Raw genomic sequence first — 18,795 nt, forward strand, 5'->3', positions numbered from 1 at the left:
AAATTCCCAAGGCTGGAGGGTTTCTTGAGAGCGTGGGGAGGAGAGAAATTACTTGTGAATTTCAATTGAACTTAGGAAACAGATTCTGCTAGAGGGGAAGAGAAGGAATGTTAAAAACATGTCTTTCCTCAGAATTTTGAAAAAGCTTCACTCCAAAGTTGTTCACATAGTTAATTTCTGTGTTGCTGTGTTTTTTTCTCAGAAAGCAACCTTGGCTTTTCATTCTGACGTATTATATTTTGATGTTGGAAGAAAAGCTGAAGTAACCTCAGATGGGCAAAGCACAACCCAGAATGAAATTTTTGCAGATTCCTTTCTTTTTAACTCCAGTCAAACTCCTATTTTTTTAGTAAAGTTTATCCTAAGCCAACCTTGTAGAATTTTTTTTTTTCAAATTTCTTACCTCAAAACTGGTTATTTATGGAGCGAGCAGGAAGAGCCATCCTGCCTGGCAGTGCACTGAGCTGCAGCACCACTGACATGAGGAATGTCAATGCTAATAAAAATACTGATAAAAGCATTGCATATGTTTTATATCACAGAACTGTTTTTTTGGCTAACTATGGATCCATTTGAGGCCTTCATACAGTTCTAACTTTTCTTTGGGATGACATTCAAGAAATAAATTCACTGGCTAGGAAAAATCACGGGTTTTTTTTAACAACTGGTGCCAAAAAAACCCCAAAACCAAACCAGAATGCTAAACTGAAATTGGGTAATTTTCACAGCTATTTCAGGCATGTTGTATTGTTAACAAAAAAATGTTCTGAAATATAGGTCAGATACACAGTGTGTTGTCACCAACAGGAACATTTCCATGATTATCTCCCAGTGTGGAACAGGAGCTGGGATTCTTGCCTTCCCTCACCTTCAAATAAAATCTGCATAATTCCCGTGCTGTGTGGTGATTTCTCTTTGTGCTGAGAAGAGTTACAGATGGAGCAGAAGCAGAGGCACACAGAGAAGAGACAGTCTGACGGGAGAAGAGTGTCTTAATTCTGTGTATTGCTGCCTGATTAAAATAGCATGAGGAGCAAGGCATGTTTTTAGCAAGTACAATGAACGCGCTCAGTGTTCTTGAATTCCTTCTGTCTGGCTTTTAAATGTGTCAATATTTGTTCCAGTACAAAAGTCTTTTGTTTAGGAAACGCTCAGCTGCTGTCCCTATAGTTTAATTTAATCTCACTCCTGAGCCTTTGTCGTCAGAGATCCATTTATTTCAGGCTCAATCTGAAATCTGTGTGCTTGTAACCCTGGGATGTAGCATGTGGATCATGAACATCTCTACCCACGGCTTTAAATAGAAGCAAAAATTCTTTAGCAAGATGCACAATCAAATCCCAGGCAAGGAAGAAGGGCATTTGCAGCAGAAAGCCATGTAGGGTTTAACTGTTAATACATGCACAAGTTTATACTCCCCTCACTTCCATGGGAGGGTATTTTCCTCAGGAAAGGGGAATTTTCTCTGGCTAATTGGATGCTGTGTATGGCACAAGCAACCTCAATCATAACTGAAAGCCTGTAAACCCTCAGTGAGGAGCAGGATACCTTCTAGAAAGGCAATCAGCCCTTAAATATTACAACCTTTGAGCAAGAGAAAACCCATATCCTCAGAAAATTGCTCCAGTCTCCAATAAATTTCATAGCTGAGGTTTTGTGCCTTATTTTTAGCTTTAATTTATCCAGCTCCAGCTTTGGCCTCCAGCTCTCATTATGCCTTTTGCTGATTAATAGTCCCTCCATTACCAGATGTTCTCGTCATGTCTGTATGAATTAAAACATCTTCACCTTTTAACCTCCTCTTGTCTGCACTCACATTGAGGTCCTTTGAGTCTTTCCTGGTAACAGTGAATTCTAGGAAAAAGCAGCTGCAGAGTGTTTGGTTTTCTGGCACTTTTTAGAGGGCATTGAGAAACTGAGAAAGAGCAAATAGCTCTGCAGGTATCCAGCGCCCAGCCAGGGTGTCATGAGTGGCAGGAGTGGGGCAGGCTCAGCCCGAAGTTTTCCTGGCTATTTGAGGGATGTGGGCACTCTGGGAAGGACAAGCTACCTTGGGAGTTGACTGTGCACTTCAAGAAATAAGATAGTGTAGGTCAGAGCAGTGGGGCCATGCAGAAGGTGAGGACAGAACTAGAGAGCATTGGTGTCAGGGAGTGCAGCTGATCTGTCAGCAAGAACCACCAGAGCTGTCACCAGACTGGGCTGCTGAGCCTGGATCATTTGCCATCAAACCTTCCTCTCCCTTGGGATGATATTCCTCTGCTTTGATAGGAGAGGCTCATGTTTGACCTCTAGCAGCTGGAAGCCACCACAGCCTTCTCTGGCTGCTCTGTGGTAGCTGTGCATGCAGTCAGCCTCAGTGACCCAGAGACAACTCTCCTCTCAGCTTCCACCTTGCACTTATTCATTTCACAAGGTTAAAGCTGGTTCACAAGGCAGTTTTGCATTTGACAGGTGATAATTGGTATCTGTGGCCATTTCTGCCCCCACACTCTTAGCCAAGGCTGTGGGAAGCCTGGCAGGTGTGCAGGGGTTTCTGCTTTCCTTTCTCTCTGTGATATAAATCATTGCTTCATTCTCTGGTTGCATCTCTGCTGCTGCTGCTCTGGTGGTACAAACCTATCCCTTGTGACTTCTGCACATTTTATAAAACAACTGAATAAACCTTTCCCCTGAAATGGTGTGATAACCTCTTACTCTACCACTCTACCTTACTCTATACATCATCTACATTTGAGCTTGATTTCTACAATATGTTGCTTTTGTATATATTGTGGTTTTAATCCAAGTGCAGTATGGCAGTATGTTAAATACTTAAATATAAAAACTAATATACATTGACACCTATTTCTTCATCAGCCATATTTGTAACTCATTAAAATATAAAATATATTTGTGTATGAATGCTCAGAACTGTAAATATTTCTGTTCAAGACAAAGAACATGGGGCTGATTAGAAAAGCCAGACTCAGGACAAAGCAGATATAATGTGTTAAAAAGAGTTAAGATGCTTCCATAGAAAATACTCCCAGGCCTTGTGATTGCATTGGATTTACATTTGCATAACAATCACCTTGTCTAACTACTTTCCTATAATTTGTGTAGATGAAAGGGTAATTTTCATTTCAGTGTTCTCCATTTGATTTAATTTCTATGGACATCAATAGGATTATATTTTTAAGTGCAAATGATTTTTAGTGTAATACACTCACTCTTCTTATTTACTTCTGTATTTGTTTTTATTAATTTTACTCAAGGACACTTTAAATACTTAGTCATATTTTTGTGAAAATTAACATCCCTTTTACATCTAATTGTATCCATTAAAGCTAATTGTTGTACAGGGCAGCCAGGGCTTAAAAGAAAAGTGATGACAGGCTAATGTTTAAAGTATTAAAAAAATAAATCATCCAGTGTAGTTATTGAACTTCATATCAAACCCTTCAAAGGATTGCTATTGATTTTCCAGGGCAGTGTGTTGGTAAATCTGATTCCCACCTTATGGGACAGAGCTTTTTCAGTGGGACACTGCCAAGGGACCTTTGATGTCTGCTCTGTGCTAGTTGTCTGCAAACTGTGGATTGTCCCTTCAGCCTTTGTGCAAACACCTCTGCATGAACAAATGTGGGTGCAGAGTTGGTTGGTGTTGAGCCCAGCATGGTCCCAGTGGGAGGACAGCAATTCTGCTTGGTTAGTTATTCCCACTGCAATTATATCCAGTACTTGCTGTCCTGCACAGCCTTGGTCTGGGTAATACCTTGGAGAAAAAAGAAACAGTTCTTACCTGACAAAAAAGTCTGAAAAACCTTCCTAAAAGTTCCACTTATTTCTGGGTGCTGATGAGCTGGGAAGAAAGGGGGAGGAAGAAGAATTAAAAGCCATTGTGTATCACACACACAAAAAGGGTTTTCCTGTTTCTTTGTTGTCTCTCAAACAGGCAGAACTTTACTCCCTGCAGACATAGCAGTTCTGTATTGCCTCTATTTTGCAGATTGCTTCTTCTGGGAAGCCTGTAACATCATATTTATTTACCTATACTGTGATGTAGTCACGTGGAGCCAGATTTCCAGGTAGTGAATATTGCCCTGACCTCACTGAATCTCTGCTAAAAACCAGAGTTGCATCGAGCCTGTGCTCAATTTTTAACTCAGACCTCATCTTCTTCTCCATCCCCTTGTGTGGAGAGGGAAACAAGCAGAGTGTCAATAAGCTCAGCTGAGAGGCAGAATCACTCTGCCCACAGCTGGGAATTGTGCTTAAAAGGCTCTTTCTCCATCACCACTAATTGCCACACGTATGACTGAAGCCACCACTTACCAGAGGGACTCAACAACGGAGCTGGCTGTTAGGAGATGGCTGGAATTTTGTACCCGTTGGAGCTTTGTGGAAAAAGATAATTTCTGAGGATGAGTCATGATGATCTGGCTGCCACTTACTGAAAAATATGTGTGCATGTGGGATGTTGCAGAAATTAGCTGGACCCATTGGGTAGCAACAGAATACGTACAGGGAAAAGATTAAAAATATGTGAACACTGAAATGTGGGCAGCAGGGGCAAATAATCTGGTTAAATGAGTTCTTCCTGGGAATCAGTGAGCTGTTAATAGAATCTTCTGAATATCAGTCTGGAGACCTTTACCAGAACAGTGGGCACCCTGGGTTTTTTTTTAGCTTTGCATACACCCACATGTTTTTTGCCACTATCAGAAAGGCACAGGGGACAATGTCAGTCACAGTCTGTCCACCTCCAGCCCCTGGGACTCTGTAGTGAGTCAGAGATGCAGTGGTTTGAGAATGGCCTGGGAACCAACCCTGCTTATTAATAATTTTGTTTTTCATGGTGTTATTTTTAAATGAGATCAGTTCCCCAACCCAGCTCACTGGACAGCTGCCCAAACTCTCCCAGCAGCTGACCTGAGGGGCAGGAAGATTGCTGTAACTGAGAGCTACATCAGCTGGATCTGCTATTTAAAGGAGTTCTGCATTTCCAAGGAAAGCAGCCTCTGAACTCCAATAGACAGCTGTGACATTACAGCTGCTTGGATGGTTAGTTTAGCACAGGTTTTGGAAATTTCAACCTGGTCATGATCATAATATCAAAAGAAGGAAAATCTCTCCTGCTTCTACAGAGAGGACCAGAGCTGGGAGGCTTTGAAGGATGGAAGTGTTTGACACCAGGTTGGGTTGGACTCTGAGCAACCTGGTCAGGTGGAAATTGTTCTTGCCCATGGCAGGGAGTTGGAACCAGGTGATCTTTGAGTCTCTTTCAACACAAACCATTATTCCATTATTCTATGAAGTTTTACACTTGTTATGCAGTCATCGTGAGCTGGCAGGGGGATTAAAACAAAAAAAGGAAGGTGATTTTCAAAGATCCAGGACTCGAGTGCTGGATCAGTCAAATTCCTCTCCACTGACAGGTCTGGGAAGATCAGAATATGTAACCTTTAGCAAAGCACACATTTTGGAAAGGTCACATGCTGTTTGGGTAGGTTTATGAGAGGATCTGGAGTGCTGGCTCCCCAAGAAAAGTCACTCCTCTACATCCTCAGAATAAAGTACTTACAAATCCTTGTTCTATTAGTACTTCAGAACAGAATATTCTGTGATTAATGGCTGCAGGGGTAAGTGCCTGAAGCACTCTGTATGTTTAAAAGACCTTGAAAGACTCTCTCTCTCTCTCTTGAGGTTCAAGCAAAGGTATAATAAGGACAACACAGGAATTTCTGACTCCTAATGCTGCTCTCCTCAACTGACCTCAATCTGATGTTTTAATAGGCTGATATCACAAATGAATTCTCCCTAGAAGAGATGTTGGAGAATGTGTCTCTGTCTGGGGTTGTGAATTTTGCTAGCACATATTTTAAGGCAATTATATTCAGGCTTTTGCAGTGTGATTTTTATTCTGGAAAGAGTTGAAGTTGAGAAACTCATTGTTGCAATATTAACTTTCCAGTCATCCAGTAAATAAAATAATCCTAATGCTGTTATGAATAGTTTTAAATTACAAATTAGTTTAGATTCCAATAAATTGCCTAATTTGAAAGCAGTGGCTCTGCTGGGAAATGTGTGGATCTCATGTAGATAGCACTTGAACAAAAAGGTCAATGAAGCAGTTTATTGCTTGGAGAAGGAAGAAAATCTGTTAAACTTATTTTGTGTTTCCCCCAGTAGTATTTATAGCTATTAGCACTAACCAGGCAAACTAAATCAATATTGTTTCCAGATCATATGCATGGAGTTTTCAAAAATATTAAGTTTCTTTTCATCTGAGATTTAGCTGCTGATCTTTTTGAGATGAATAATAGATGCAAGATACTCTTAATTATTAAATGATGACTTAATAAAGTTACTGAAGGACACATGAGAAGTGATCATTGTATGAAGAAGTGAACACTGTCATTGATTTTGGATGAGGCTTGTGGTGCTTAATTACAGTGCTAACATTGGTGAATAACTGTCCAGCTCAGCATGGTTTCAGGGCTGCCTTCTGCTGGTTTGTGCTGAGTGAAATCACAAGTCAAAAATACTGAACTTATTCACATCTTTGGTATCTTAATGATTTGGAGAAACTCTGAATATCTGGTAAATGTGTTTGTCCCATGGCATTCAGCTGCTTTGGAGAGCTCTACAGCAACATGAGATTGGGGGTGATTAAAAGGAGTTCACCTGAAAGGACCTCAGCAGCAGAGCTGGAGACTCTCTTATGGGAATTTATAGCAAGAATTTTCAAAGTGAAAAAAGGCAAGATTTGTAGGTTAGAATGAGTGAACAAATGATCAAAGCTTCTGAGGGTCTCTTGAGTTACTGGTTTTCTGTTTTTTTCTAAAGCAGCACAAGCTTACTGCTTCAGGCAGAACTAATTAACTAATGAAGACAGGAGAAAATTGCTGAGGAAGGGATGGAGGACAAAAACTTGTTAAAATTTAACTACTAGATATCTGTGTTTCATGTAATATCTCTTATGCTGATCAATTTTCAACGTCCAAACTTTATTTTATTCTAATTTTGCAGAAATGCCGGGTATGTAGGTCTATACTCTCCTTTTGGAAGTTAAAGCAAGCAAACTATGTGGTAGAGCTTGAGGAAGCAGAAACCAGGAAGCAGACCATAAAGTTACCAATTAGGTGCTCAGCTCAAAACCCAAAACTTCAGAGTTAAAATGTGTCGTGTTTTTGGCAGTTTGTTTTGGATATGTGTGAATAAAATCCAGAGAAACCTGTGGGATAAAAACCCATGGAACAAGTCTGTCTGGATTAAAGCACTGCCTTAGAGGAGCCTGAAATGTTGATTGCTGCAAGGCTTTCCCAGGGAAGACGTCAACATATCCTGTTTCTCTTCTCCTTTTCCTTCTCCCAAAAGTCACTACCAGAGATAGGCTGCTGGAGTAGATACATCAGTGCTGCAATTCTTCTGGGACACAATTCAAATTAATTTAATCACAAACTTAGCTTGTGACTCCAAAAATCACAACTACTATTTAAGGGGAAAGAACAGGAAGATTTAGTCAGTGTTGGCTTGTCTTTACCTTTCCACACCTCATTCAATAGTCACAATGTGCCTCTTCAACCTGCTGTTGTGGGGCTATTTCTCTCCTCCCATATTAAAATCTCTGAAGTCTCATTTATATACTTGAATCACATTCTTAATGAGGCATGAGCTCAAATTATGAAAGTATTGAAAAATGTGTGATTCATGCTTTATATATAGCATATGAATAATAATTGATATATTCCATTAGCTGCATTATTCTTCATGTTCCTTCTCATTTGCCATTTCTGACTCATCACTGTGCCTCTTTGCCACCCAAAATTATCCATGTCACTTATTGTTTAGGTATTTGTATTTTTTCCTCTTTTCAAAATGGGTGGATATTATAACTCTGCATGTGTAGTAACTGTGTATACAGAGAGAACATCTGCACAAAATAATTAGGCATCATAATTTTAGGCACAAATATCAAACTTTCAACACCAAACTTTTATTGACTTGTAAAATTCAGCAGCTGTGATAGCAGAGTTTGTGTTTCGGAGTGGGAGGAGGTTCCTATGACAGATTATGTTACTTTGGGATTAGGAAATCTGGCAAACATCTGGCTAACAAATGAGTTCCACAGCAGAGTTTGTTATTCAGCATCTTTTCATCTCTATCACTAATATTAACTTTACTGTGAGAGATTCCCAGTGCCAGAGAATCCTCACCAGTTGGTGGCTTTAATGGGGAGCTGAGAGCAATGTGGTGAGAAGGTCACAAGGGATGTGAGTTTTGAGACAGCTGCTGTGGTATGGGAAATCTAAGATACCTATCTATGTAACTGGGGTTTTGTAATTCTGTTCTTTTATTGAGCTTATTAGATGTCTGGGATAGTGAGGACCCTCAGTAATTTAAGTGACAGAAGATCACTGAAGAGGAAGACTCCAAACGCCTCATCATGTGTGGGGACAGTGCAAACCACACTGTGCCTGCCTGGTGTCAGTAATACCCTACCAGCAGCATGAACCTCCCTCCTGAGCCTTACAGCAGAGTAAATCTTTCTTTGGCTGGAGTTAATGTCTTGTGCTTCCAGCTGAGTAATTTTAGCCTCCCCAGTTGGATAATTATCCCACATTCAGAGTCTGGGAGCCACTGAGCTGCAGCCCCGTGTGGCAGCTGGTTGAGGCTGTTTCCAGCTGTGCTCTCAGGGGTGGTGGTGGCTATAAACAGCAAGGCTGTGGCCCTGATTCATGACTTGGAATGTTTTATCAGGCTGCTGTAGTGAAAAGTGAGGGAATCTGCATGGCTTCTCCTGCCTCCTCCTTTGCACCAAACACATTCCTCTGCTGAACCCTCCAGATCTCTTTTTTCTCTTCATGGACAAGGAGAATGATATTTGATAACCTGGTGCATGCAAACTGCTCCAGCAGCTTGGATGTGCCTTTTCCCATGGATGGCAAGGATGTGTAGCTCTCCCAGCTTTGCATTTCAGGCTCTCAGAGCTTTGCTCCCCTTTCACCTCTAACAAATGAGAAAATGTTTGTGAATGTCTCCTCTAAGCCCCATTGACATGAAACGTTTTTCAGGTGGTCACATTTTCTGTGAGCTCTTTGTTAATCGTGCTTCTTCCTCACTGCTCTAGCAGCATTTTGGTAGCTTTTGAGCAGTGTGTAATTTCAGTGATGTGAAATAAGCCTGTGTACAACAACTGAGCTGCTAGACCGGATAGAGGCAACTCATGCTGAATGTGGCAGGAACAGAAAAGAATAACTGAGTGCAAAAAGCATTTCAAGTGGGTTAAAAATGGCTTTATTATGAATTATAGACTACTTTTGCTGTTCTGATAATGGGGCACTGTCTGCTGTGATTCATTGTAGTCAAGCAGCATTAACTTCAGAGAGAAATGGGACAGAAGGGAAACTGCTCCCTTGGTAATGGGGTGTTTTGTGTGGGCAAGCACTGTGCCTATGCTAAATTATTTTACTCTGCTCGTTCAGATATGACCTTCTTGGCCCTTTGGAGGTTGAAGTTATATGCCCTATGGTAAAAAGTGAGTTAAAGAGTGTCTGAGTAATCTAATCAAGGGTGTTAATCAGAAAATATAATCCCGAGATACATGAAAAGGTTTTAAATCAATTAGGTTCAACAGAATAACAAAAAACAGAACTAAGAAAAACCCATTTGATAAGGAACTGATAAAATTGGGTTCAAAACCATTCAATAGATGAATTTAGCTGCTTTTTAACTACCTTCTCTCAGTGTCACATTTGACAGACCCCAGGGAGTTATATCTCACTAGAATAAATTCAATCCCTGTGAATGCTTACCTCTGTCACAGAATATCATACTGCATTAATTAAGATCTATTTTAGTGGAATACTCTCTCTTTATGAGTCATGAACACTGAAAGGTATTACAGATTAAAATTTCTTTTTGGATATGTGTGTGTGTTCAGATTCAGTCAAGTCGATATGCCACAATGTACCATTTAATTTAAATTAATTCATCAATAGCCACCTCATTTTAATATTGCCTTGGTAAAATCCTTGGCCTGTAGAACTCAAGAACAAGGCTCCTGGACATGGTGGTGAGATGATACCATGACATTGCAAAATTAATGCAGCAAAATGAATTACTTCTTTCATCATTTATCATCCTTCATGTTTTAAACTGTTGCCTTTTGGACAAATATCTTCCATGTTCTGTTTTCATTTTTGGAGCAAAGTTAATGCAGAGGTTGGTAATGGGAGCTTGAGACCTCTCTCTCTCTCTCTCTCTCTCTCTAATTATTTCTATAAGAACTGGTGAGAGCTATTAATGTTTTGCAATGCCCAGATCTAGAGCATTGTGGTTTTACTTGGAAATTTCATTTTGTTTCAAGGGAAAAGATGCTTTTTTCATTATGTGGCTGGGAAATTCAAAGTTGTGGCCAACTCTCAAAGCTTTTTCCCCTGAACTGTGCATTTTTACTTTAACTTGTTATTTATAATGATGGATGATGAGGACAGAATTGGGCTCAGGGAGGGCAATTCTAACCTTGCTGGAGCTGGAGTTTATAATTTATTGGTAAATAAATGGACAGAACTCTGTGTAATGACCTGAACAAGTATATTAAGGGAACTGGACAGTGACAAAGGATCTTGGGAAAACTGAATTCAGCTTCACTTATCCAGAGGACTTTATTTCAATCATGGAGAGGTCTGTATTGAATGATTTAGACATCCCATGGTCTTTTATCTATGAGGTCTTTAGGGTCTATTATATTATCTTATAATTTCCATTCTGCCTCGGGTCAAGCGCAGATTTCTATAGTACTTGGGGAGCTAATAGTGGGAAAGATTTGTCTCCAGATTAACCAGAGCTGGTCCCACACTAGAAATAGTTGTTTTATATATGTGAAACCAAGCCTGTAGTACTTTTTCATTTTCACTTTTCAGGGAGCTTTAGTTATTTATGACTTTGTGCCTGAAATTTTGCAATGCCTTTGCAAATCACCAAAGAAATATTTGAAAGACTACTTTTCCCATTGAGTAAAAGCAGTCATAACTAAAAGGTTTATTTAGCTTATTTACATCTGGATTCTTATCAGCCTTTTGTACAATTTTAATTTTATTCTGGCAGTGTGTGCTGCATAGTCTACAGATACACAGGGCTACAGCTGGGCATTCTGTAAAAAATACATTTCTTTAAATGGGAACATATTATTTTTTAAATATGCTTTTGGAGATAAAAGGAAAATTCTCTGAATGTAAATTTGGCTGTGCTGAATAGTCATTTAAAAAGAATGACTGGAAAGTGACATGTGTACCCTTTTTAACTTGTATAACATTGAAAGCCTTAGAAATTTTACCATCATTCACTTTAACACATCAAAGTATTGCTGGTTGAGCTCAAATCTCTCTGAAATGCTAATCCACACCCTTAACTGTAGTGAAATGAACATACAGATGGTTCTTCTAATTACTTGGAGAAAGAAAAGGGGATGATTTCCTTTAATGATTTCCCCTTCTTTCCTGACTGAAAGCAGTCCCAGCTCTTCCCTCCAGCTAATTTGACGATTAAAAGATGCCTTTGTCTTGCTTTCAGCTATTGAGGTTTCATCACAATTTGTTAAAACTTTCTGCCATGAAGCGAGGTGTGAACCCAGGCCTGTGTGGGTTTGGTTCAGAGGTCATGTGAAGGGGAATTACAGCCTTGATTATTTAAAGCCAGAATTCAGGGGGGTTATTATTGCACTGATGGCAAAGATGGGATTTTCAGATCAAAATAGGACTTCGAGTCTGAGATGCTGAAAGTTATTGATTGAGGAATACAGCCCAGGTATTCCTACTCCAGACTCATGGCAGCTCCATTTCCCCAAGAATACAAATGGAGAGGTTTGAACCACAATCCTAGAGCTGTTGACTTCACTACAGCTTTGTGGGGTAATGTGCTTCTGGGGACCTGGAGAAAAAATGGCCTAAGAATAATTTCAAAGCTTTTAATTTTCACTGTAAATTAGAACTAAGTTTATAAACTGTACCCTAAAAAATGAGATCTGCCCACTAGAAAATCTGGTGTGAGGACTGATCTATTGGTGCACTGCCTCTCTGTCCCTCTGCATCACAGTGGTGCCACTATGTGGGAATCTCTTTCTGTTTCCAGGAACAGTCTCCAAAATGAAAAAGTTACCATTGTATGGTGTGTTTTCCTGAATATTCTAGAAGCTCTTGTGTATTTTTCAATTAAAATACTCAATGGGAGCTACAACAAAGAAAGAAAAGCTTAAATAAATACAGGTAGTCCAGCCCTCCTGAGCTTTTAAATATATATCTTACATCATCAACTCCTTATCAACAGTGTTTTCTTTACCATTTTTGAGGTTCACCATTTCCCTCCAAGCTTTCAAAAGAATGGGAATAATATTACAGTGTTCAGAGAGAGTAATTGAGAGGCAAGAGTTCAGGGGAGCTTTTTTCCTACTTCATTTTCTTTTAGGCAGAATGTTGTATAATATTTTTGCTAAGTAAAACTCTAAACAGGTTTAAAAGCTCTTTTTCCTACTAGAGCAAAAATAGGAACAATTACTGAGACAGAATAGAGTTTTGGCTTTTTTGAAAGTACAATATTGTGGCCATCTTCAGAAAAGGCTTTGGAGTAGTTTGTTGCCTAGAGCTGTGTATTTTGATTTTGTCTGCTTAAAGGTAGGCTTTAGAATGTTGGAAAAGAAGCAGGAGAAAGGGAGAGTGATTAACTAGAAATTCTTGGTTTCTTGTTCCTCCTGAGTGATGACACCTTGCACAGCAGTAGGGAAAGGTGGTTTGCCTACACAGGATATCAGCAGATCTGGATCTCCTTGTCACTTCTACCAGGAGTATCTGCCCTGCTCTAGGGTTAAAATTACCCAGCCTCAGTTTCATCCTCCCTGGTGTGGAGATGACAGTGATCTTTGCTTGGTGTCAGAAAGACCTGTTCATTATCATGCATAAATTGCTGTGAGCTTCTGGGCTTGTTACATTTGCAGTGATTAAGCTGTCCTCTGTTTGGGCAAGTCTTGCCCTGTTCAGTTGCAAGTCCCTCTGAACACCTGGAGAGCTGCTAAAGCAATAAGGTTAAAATAATAAATGAGTCCTATATAGCATATATCAGCTCACTTCTACAGGGCTTATTTAGTTTTAATATAATTAGGATATGGGTCTCATGATTCACTGCTACTGGGAATGAAATAATCTGAAGCAACACTTATGTTTCTTAATAGGAAAGATTTATTTTCCTACAGTGATGAAACAAAATACATGTAATGTGATATAAGAATTGTAAACATCTGGGGCATGCTGGACCTCACAAATTTCAGCCAAGCTCTTCTCCATTAATTATTTTGACATTACAGTGCTTAACTGCAAGTTTTCAGCAAAGAAATTTCCAGGTTAAGGCTTCCACATGCTTTGGTAGATGAGTATGATTTCACTATAATTCACCAACATCAGAGGGTGGTCACATCCGGCCCTGGAGTGAGTGACCATGGATAACAGACACTTAGAAATCTCAGAAAGTAAAAAAAAATTGTTCTGTAGAGTAAAAATATCTGTGGAAAATGGATAAATTATGGGACAGATATTTTAGTAGAAACTGCATGTTGAAGTCTTCTAATTGATAGGAGTTCAACCAGTGCATTCAGTTGAAAACAAGTGTTCCTAAAATTAGAGCTAACCTGTGACTCTCAGTGCTGCTCGTGTACTTGACAGAGCTCATGCATAAGAACAATTCTCCCATCACAAATATAGTCACAAAATAAACAAGACATTTCTTAAAGAGGAACATTAAGGGAAAGCTACTATGAGATTAAACTCTTAATCTAAGAACAATCAGGTAATGGTAGAGTATCCATGGGGAATAATAGAACTTAAAAACATGATCTGAGGAACTCTGCAAATGAGGCTGGATTCCTTCTTGGTAAGATTCATTAAAGAGTGGAAGAGTATCCAAAGGAAGGGCTGAAACAGGTGAGACAGAAGGAATCACAGCAAAGGAAATCTGATGGTCTTTGTGGTTTCAAACTTCCTGTATTAGACAAAAGAATGAAGGAAGCCTACAGAGCTAGAGAGAAACATTCCAAAACAAATATGTTAAAGAAAAGGCCAGGGGAGAAACTGGACAATATTGAAATCTGCAGCAAAATTCACATTGATTTTTATAGAAGAGAATCTCAAGTCAGTAGTATTGCCATTTATAACCAATATTTCATATATCAGAATAACATGAAAGAATAAACAACAGACGTGCTGTGTGTGGGCAAATCACAGGAATCATCATGAAATGATCATTCATCCTCTATGTTCATCTAATTTCTTCCACATTTATCCTTTTGGACTTATCTGACAGTAGATGCCTTTAATGGCTGCTGTGAGCAGAGAAAAGTTAACAACCAAATTCTGCTGTGGAAGAGAAGTGGAGAAAAAGAAAGAGAATAAACCCATGTGTTGAAAGATAGTTAGAAGGGATCAGTGCCCATACACACACCCAGAGTGAGAGAACAATCATGAGAGCAAATATAGATCTATACATTTTGAGGGGAGGTGATCATAAACCAGCCTGGCTGAGAGTACGCTGTAAAATGTTTTATTTTATGTTTTAAAATGTCACTTCCTTATTATTAATCTAACTGTCCTGAAAGCATACATAAGGCTTCATTAGCAGTCCTGTTAAGTTTGGTTTTATTCTGATGGTGTAGGTTATAAAAGCCCATTCTCTCTTATCCTTTTTTTTTTTTTTCTTTCAAACAGGAATTTGCATGAGAGAGCAGAACAACTCAATTCTAAATGGTGTTCTTATCTCTACATAATGTTATTATGCAAACTATAATCAAACTAGATGACAGTCCTCCAGACAAACCTTTAGTATTAAGAGCTTTCAAAGCTCCCAGGCAGATTGTTGTTAGTGGGGTAGTTAATTAAATGGAAGTTCAATTTTATTACTTTATATAAACAACTAAGGGCAGCTGGAATGATGTTGGACCTATGGGGTTTTTTTGTCTTTCCTGTTTGGCAAATATTAATTGATCTCATTGTTCCATGAAAACAACAAGTTTACTTATGGCAGTTTGGTTGCTACAGAACATCAGGTAGCTGTTGATCTTTTTTGTCCTTTACCATCACCAGGGTAAAATCTTCCTAGGTGGCCATTAAATGTGATGGCCCAGCTTTCCTGGAGATGACTAACTACCTGCCCATGGCAAGCAACAAGTGAATTCCTTGTTCTGTTTTTTTGTGTGCATGCAGCTTTTGATTTTAGCTGTCTTTATAGTTCAACACACATGTTTTCTCCCTTTTACCCTTCTGGTTCTCCCCCTATCCCACCAGGTGGAAGTGTGCCAGTGGGGCTTTGTTGCTGTGGATAAACCACAACATTCAGGAAGCAGGAAATGTTCTTTCCCTTCTTTAGCTCCTGGGGAGAGATGCCCATCGGGTGCAGGGTTGGGTATAACTACTGGTTTGACATTTATTCATGGTTTGCGCAGAGAGGATTTTGGCAGGAAAAGTTCACTCTGTAGTTGGTGGGAGAACTCCCAGCACCAGAGGGGCTCTGAGAGCCCAGCCCTTGTCTTTCAGGGGCGCCCTGGGCTCTCAGGGTCACACGGAGGGGACACAAACCCACCCCGGGGTGAAGCGGTGACTCTGCGGCTGCCGGGCGGGCACTGTCCGTGGTGCTCAGGACATCGCTGTCCATGGTTCCTCAGTGCCTCTGTCCCTGGTGCTGCAGATCCCTGCTCTCCCTGCTGCTGCAGCCCCAGGAAAGCTTTCGGGAGGTGTTCAAACATCCCCTCCGCTCACACCCGCTCCCAGCACGGTGCTGCAGAGGGGCACTGATCCTCCATGGTGCTACAGAGCTCAGCGTTTTGTCCTGCCAAGCCTCAGCTGCTGGTTTTCCTGGCAGCTCTCTGCTACCCCGGGCTAAGCTGCCTGCAGGACCCCTGCAGGGGTGTGCAGCGACCCTGACTCCAGGCTCTTTGGGGCTGCAGGAACCGCTGGAACACTAAGTTTCTCCAGGGCTCAGCATCAAATCTGCAGGTGTTTCTGGCAGCCAATTCCCACAGCCTGCTCTGGCCTGGGGCGCATATTTGTATTGCACTCTGCATCCCTTCAGGGCCTGTGAGCAGAGGAGAAATGCCAGTTTTTCTGGAGTGGTAGGAATTGTTGGATCTGACAGGTATGCAAATCTGCCTGCATGCTTTTCCATTTTTATCCTTCCTTGTAACAACCTTTAGATCAGAGACATTCAGATACTTTTCCCCAGGTGAGTTCTGACTGAGCTATAAAAACAAATAAGGACATATTACCATGACATGTCAGCAGTATTGCCTAAAACTACAGCTATAAATGAAGAAAAAAACTTATAGTTCTGATATTTATATATATTTTGCCCCAGGGGTTTGTCTGTTTCTTTGTTTGTTTGTTTTCCTAGTGTTATTTGTCCTGTCCATGGGAATGCTGAAGACAGCAACTTTCTTTTACTGTAACATGGTAAGGGTCCCTTTCAGGGGTGGGTTTACAGAAGAATCTGTAGCAAAAATCTGAAATTCTATTTTTGTCTGTCCAGTCAGTTTGCAGATTATCAGACTTGTTAGCCAGACCCTATTTTTCATCAAAATTCTGCTTTAGCGTGCTCTAGCAACATATTCAACACAAATACCTCTTTAATCATCCTAATGTTCTACCTATTTATCCTGTGCTTACTTAGAAATTAAAAAATCCCAACAGTCCCCTCCTGCCCCAAACAACAGCACACACACACACAAACACAAACAAAAACCCATCATAACTGCACACTAAAACCTACATTAAAAAAATCAGATCAGCTTCTTTCTTGGTCATTAATTCCTGCGTGGGTTTGGCTACCAAAGAAAATATTAAGGGGGTGGGGATGTGGGGGAATCAAGACTCCTTGTATCAAGCCTCTTGGCAGCAATTTTGCAGGAAGGCAGATCAGAGAAAGAAGAATCAGTGATTGCACTGACTGAAGTGCCTTGTGGCTGAAATGTTTTTACTGAGTGGCTGTGCTGACCCTGCCTTTCTCCCTGCTTTGTAAATCAGCTGCTCTGAGCAGCTGCCAAGACCAGTAACAGTGAAAGTTCATCTGGCAAATATTCATGTGCTGTTCCAGTAGATCTTCACAGGCACTACTGCAACAATCTCCCCTCTGAAAAATGAAAAAGAATACTAGAAACATCCTGAGACTTAGTCTCATCTGTGCCCATGTGCGTGGGTGTGCATGTATATAAATTTTAATTCTGTCTTTTGAAATCTATTTCCCTATTATCAATGGGAATGCTGTTGAAAAAGGTAACAGTGGTATTATTTTCAAGTAGGAATGAGTACAGTCCAAAGTCTGTGTTGATGAAAGATGGAAAGGAACCTCCTGAAGCCAAGCCCCATGCAAGGAATCAGTCCACATGCATGTTGTTTATCCCCCGTGATACACTGATTGCTCCAAAAGCAAGCAAATCCAAGGGGCAATTTGTTGCCCTCCAACCTAGAAGTGTTCTACTTTCCATCCCAAATGTGTTCTTTCCTTAGTAGTGCTCCTTTCTCTAAATATGTGTTTTCCTGCCCTGGAGCTTACCATCCTCCCCAGTGCTTTTAAAGAATACAGTGCAATTCTGCTCTGGTGAATAGAGACTTACAGCAAGAAAATTGGCCAGAGATTGTAAGGAAGTAGAGGCAAATTCAGCCTGAAAACTCTCACAGAGTAGTAGATTTTCTTCTGTTTGCAGTTTCAAATGCACTGCCTGCTCCTTTCTATAGACCTGTGAAACAATTTACTTCATCCTAAGCCACAGTGAAAATTCTTATTAGGGTGACCTTGATTCTGTCTTTTGTGACGACTTTTCTTTTTATTCTCCCTCAGGTTTTCAAAGTTTCACTGCTTAATTGTGCAGTCATCCTCAACGTTGTCTCTGATTCCAAACTTGGTGTCTCTATCAAATTTACTTGGTGCAGTCATGCTTTTTGTGGTAAAATGAAAAGAGCTACCAAGGCTGGTCAATCCCAAGCAAGGTTCTTAAGGACCATGAATAGTTGTTATCTTCTGGTCTAATTTTTTAATGGATGCTGCTGTTTTTTGCCTACCTCACAGTTCTTAGGATATTTCCTCTGGTAGACATGATGGTTTCTCATAAATTAGGCAAACCCAAACTGCTACATATCCTACGTTGAGAAAATAATTTTAGTAACATAGATGGAAAGTTAATATGACAAAACCTTCCTTTGGTGTCCCATTCTGTCTTCTCTCTCTTGTGTGCTTTCGTCTGTTCTTAAATCGAGACTAAAACCTAAATCGAGACAAAACCACTGTCAGACTAAAGGACGTCCACTTTATGTGCTCTTTTTCAGATATAGTGAATTATTTTAATCTGAGTCACATGTTTATCACAGTTTGATGCCTTGAATTTGAGAAAAGCAGCAGCAACAAGCAAAAAATTCCTAGCCAATAACAAAAAAAACCCTAAACCCAACAACAAACAAAAAAAACGCTCTTAACTGTATGGTTATTAGAGTTTAGGTTTAAACATGGTTCTTAGAAAACTGTGATGTCTCAGTCCACAGCAGGGATGCATTAGCATGATTAAATGAGGGAGGGTCAGGCTGCCCTGACTTGAAACTCTTGTGTGAAATACAGTCTTGTTCCCTGGCCGGCCAAAAGAAGAAATTGGTAAAGGAACACCCAGTTTGACATTATTCAAAATATGCAAAGCATCTGTTTTTATTATAGGTTCTGCAAGAACTACCTGATCTGTTCTGCACAGAACATTCCTGGAAGAATGTGATGGAATTTTTAAAGTAGCTC

Source organism: Lichenostomus cassidix, chromosome 6 (genome assembly GCF_008360975.1).
Source record: "Lichenostomus cassidix isolate B80296 chromosome 6, HeHo_3.0, whole genome shotgun sequence".
Taxonomy (NCBI): domain Eukaryota; kingdom Metazoa; phylum Chordata; class Aves; order Passeriformes; family Meliphagidae; genus Lichenostomus; species Lichenostomus cassidix.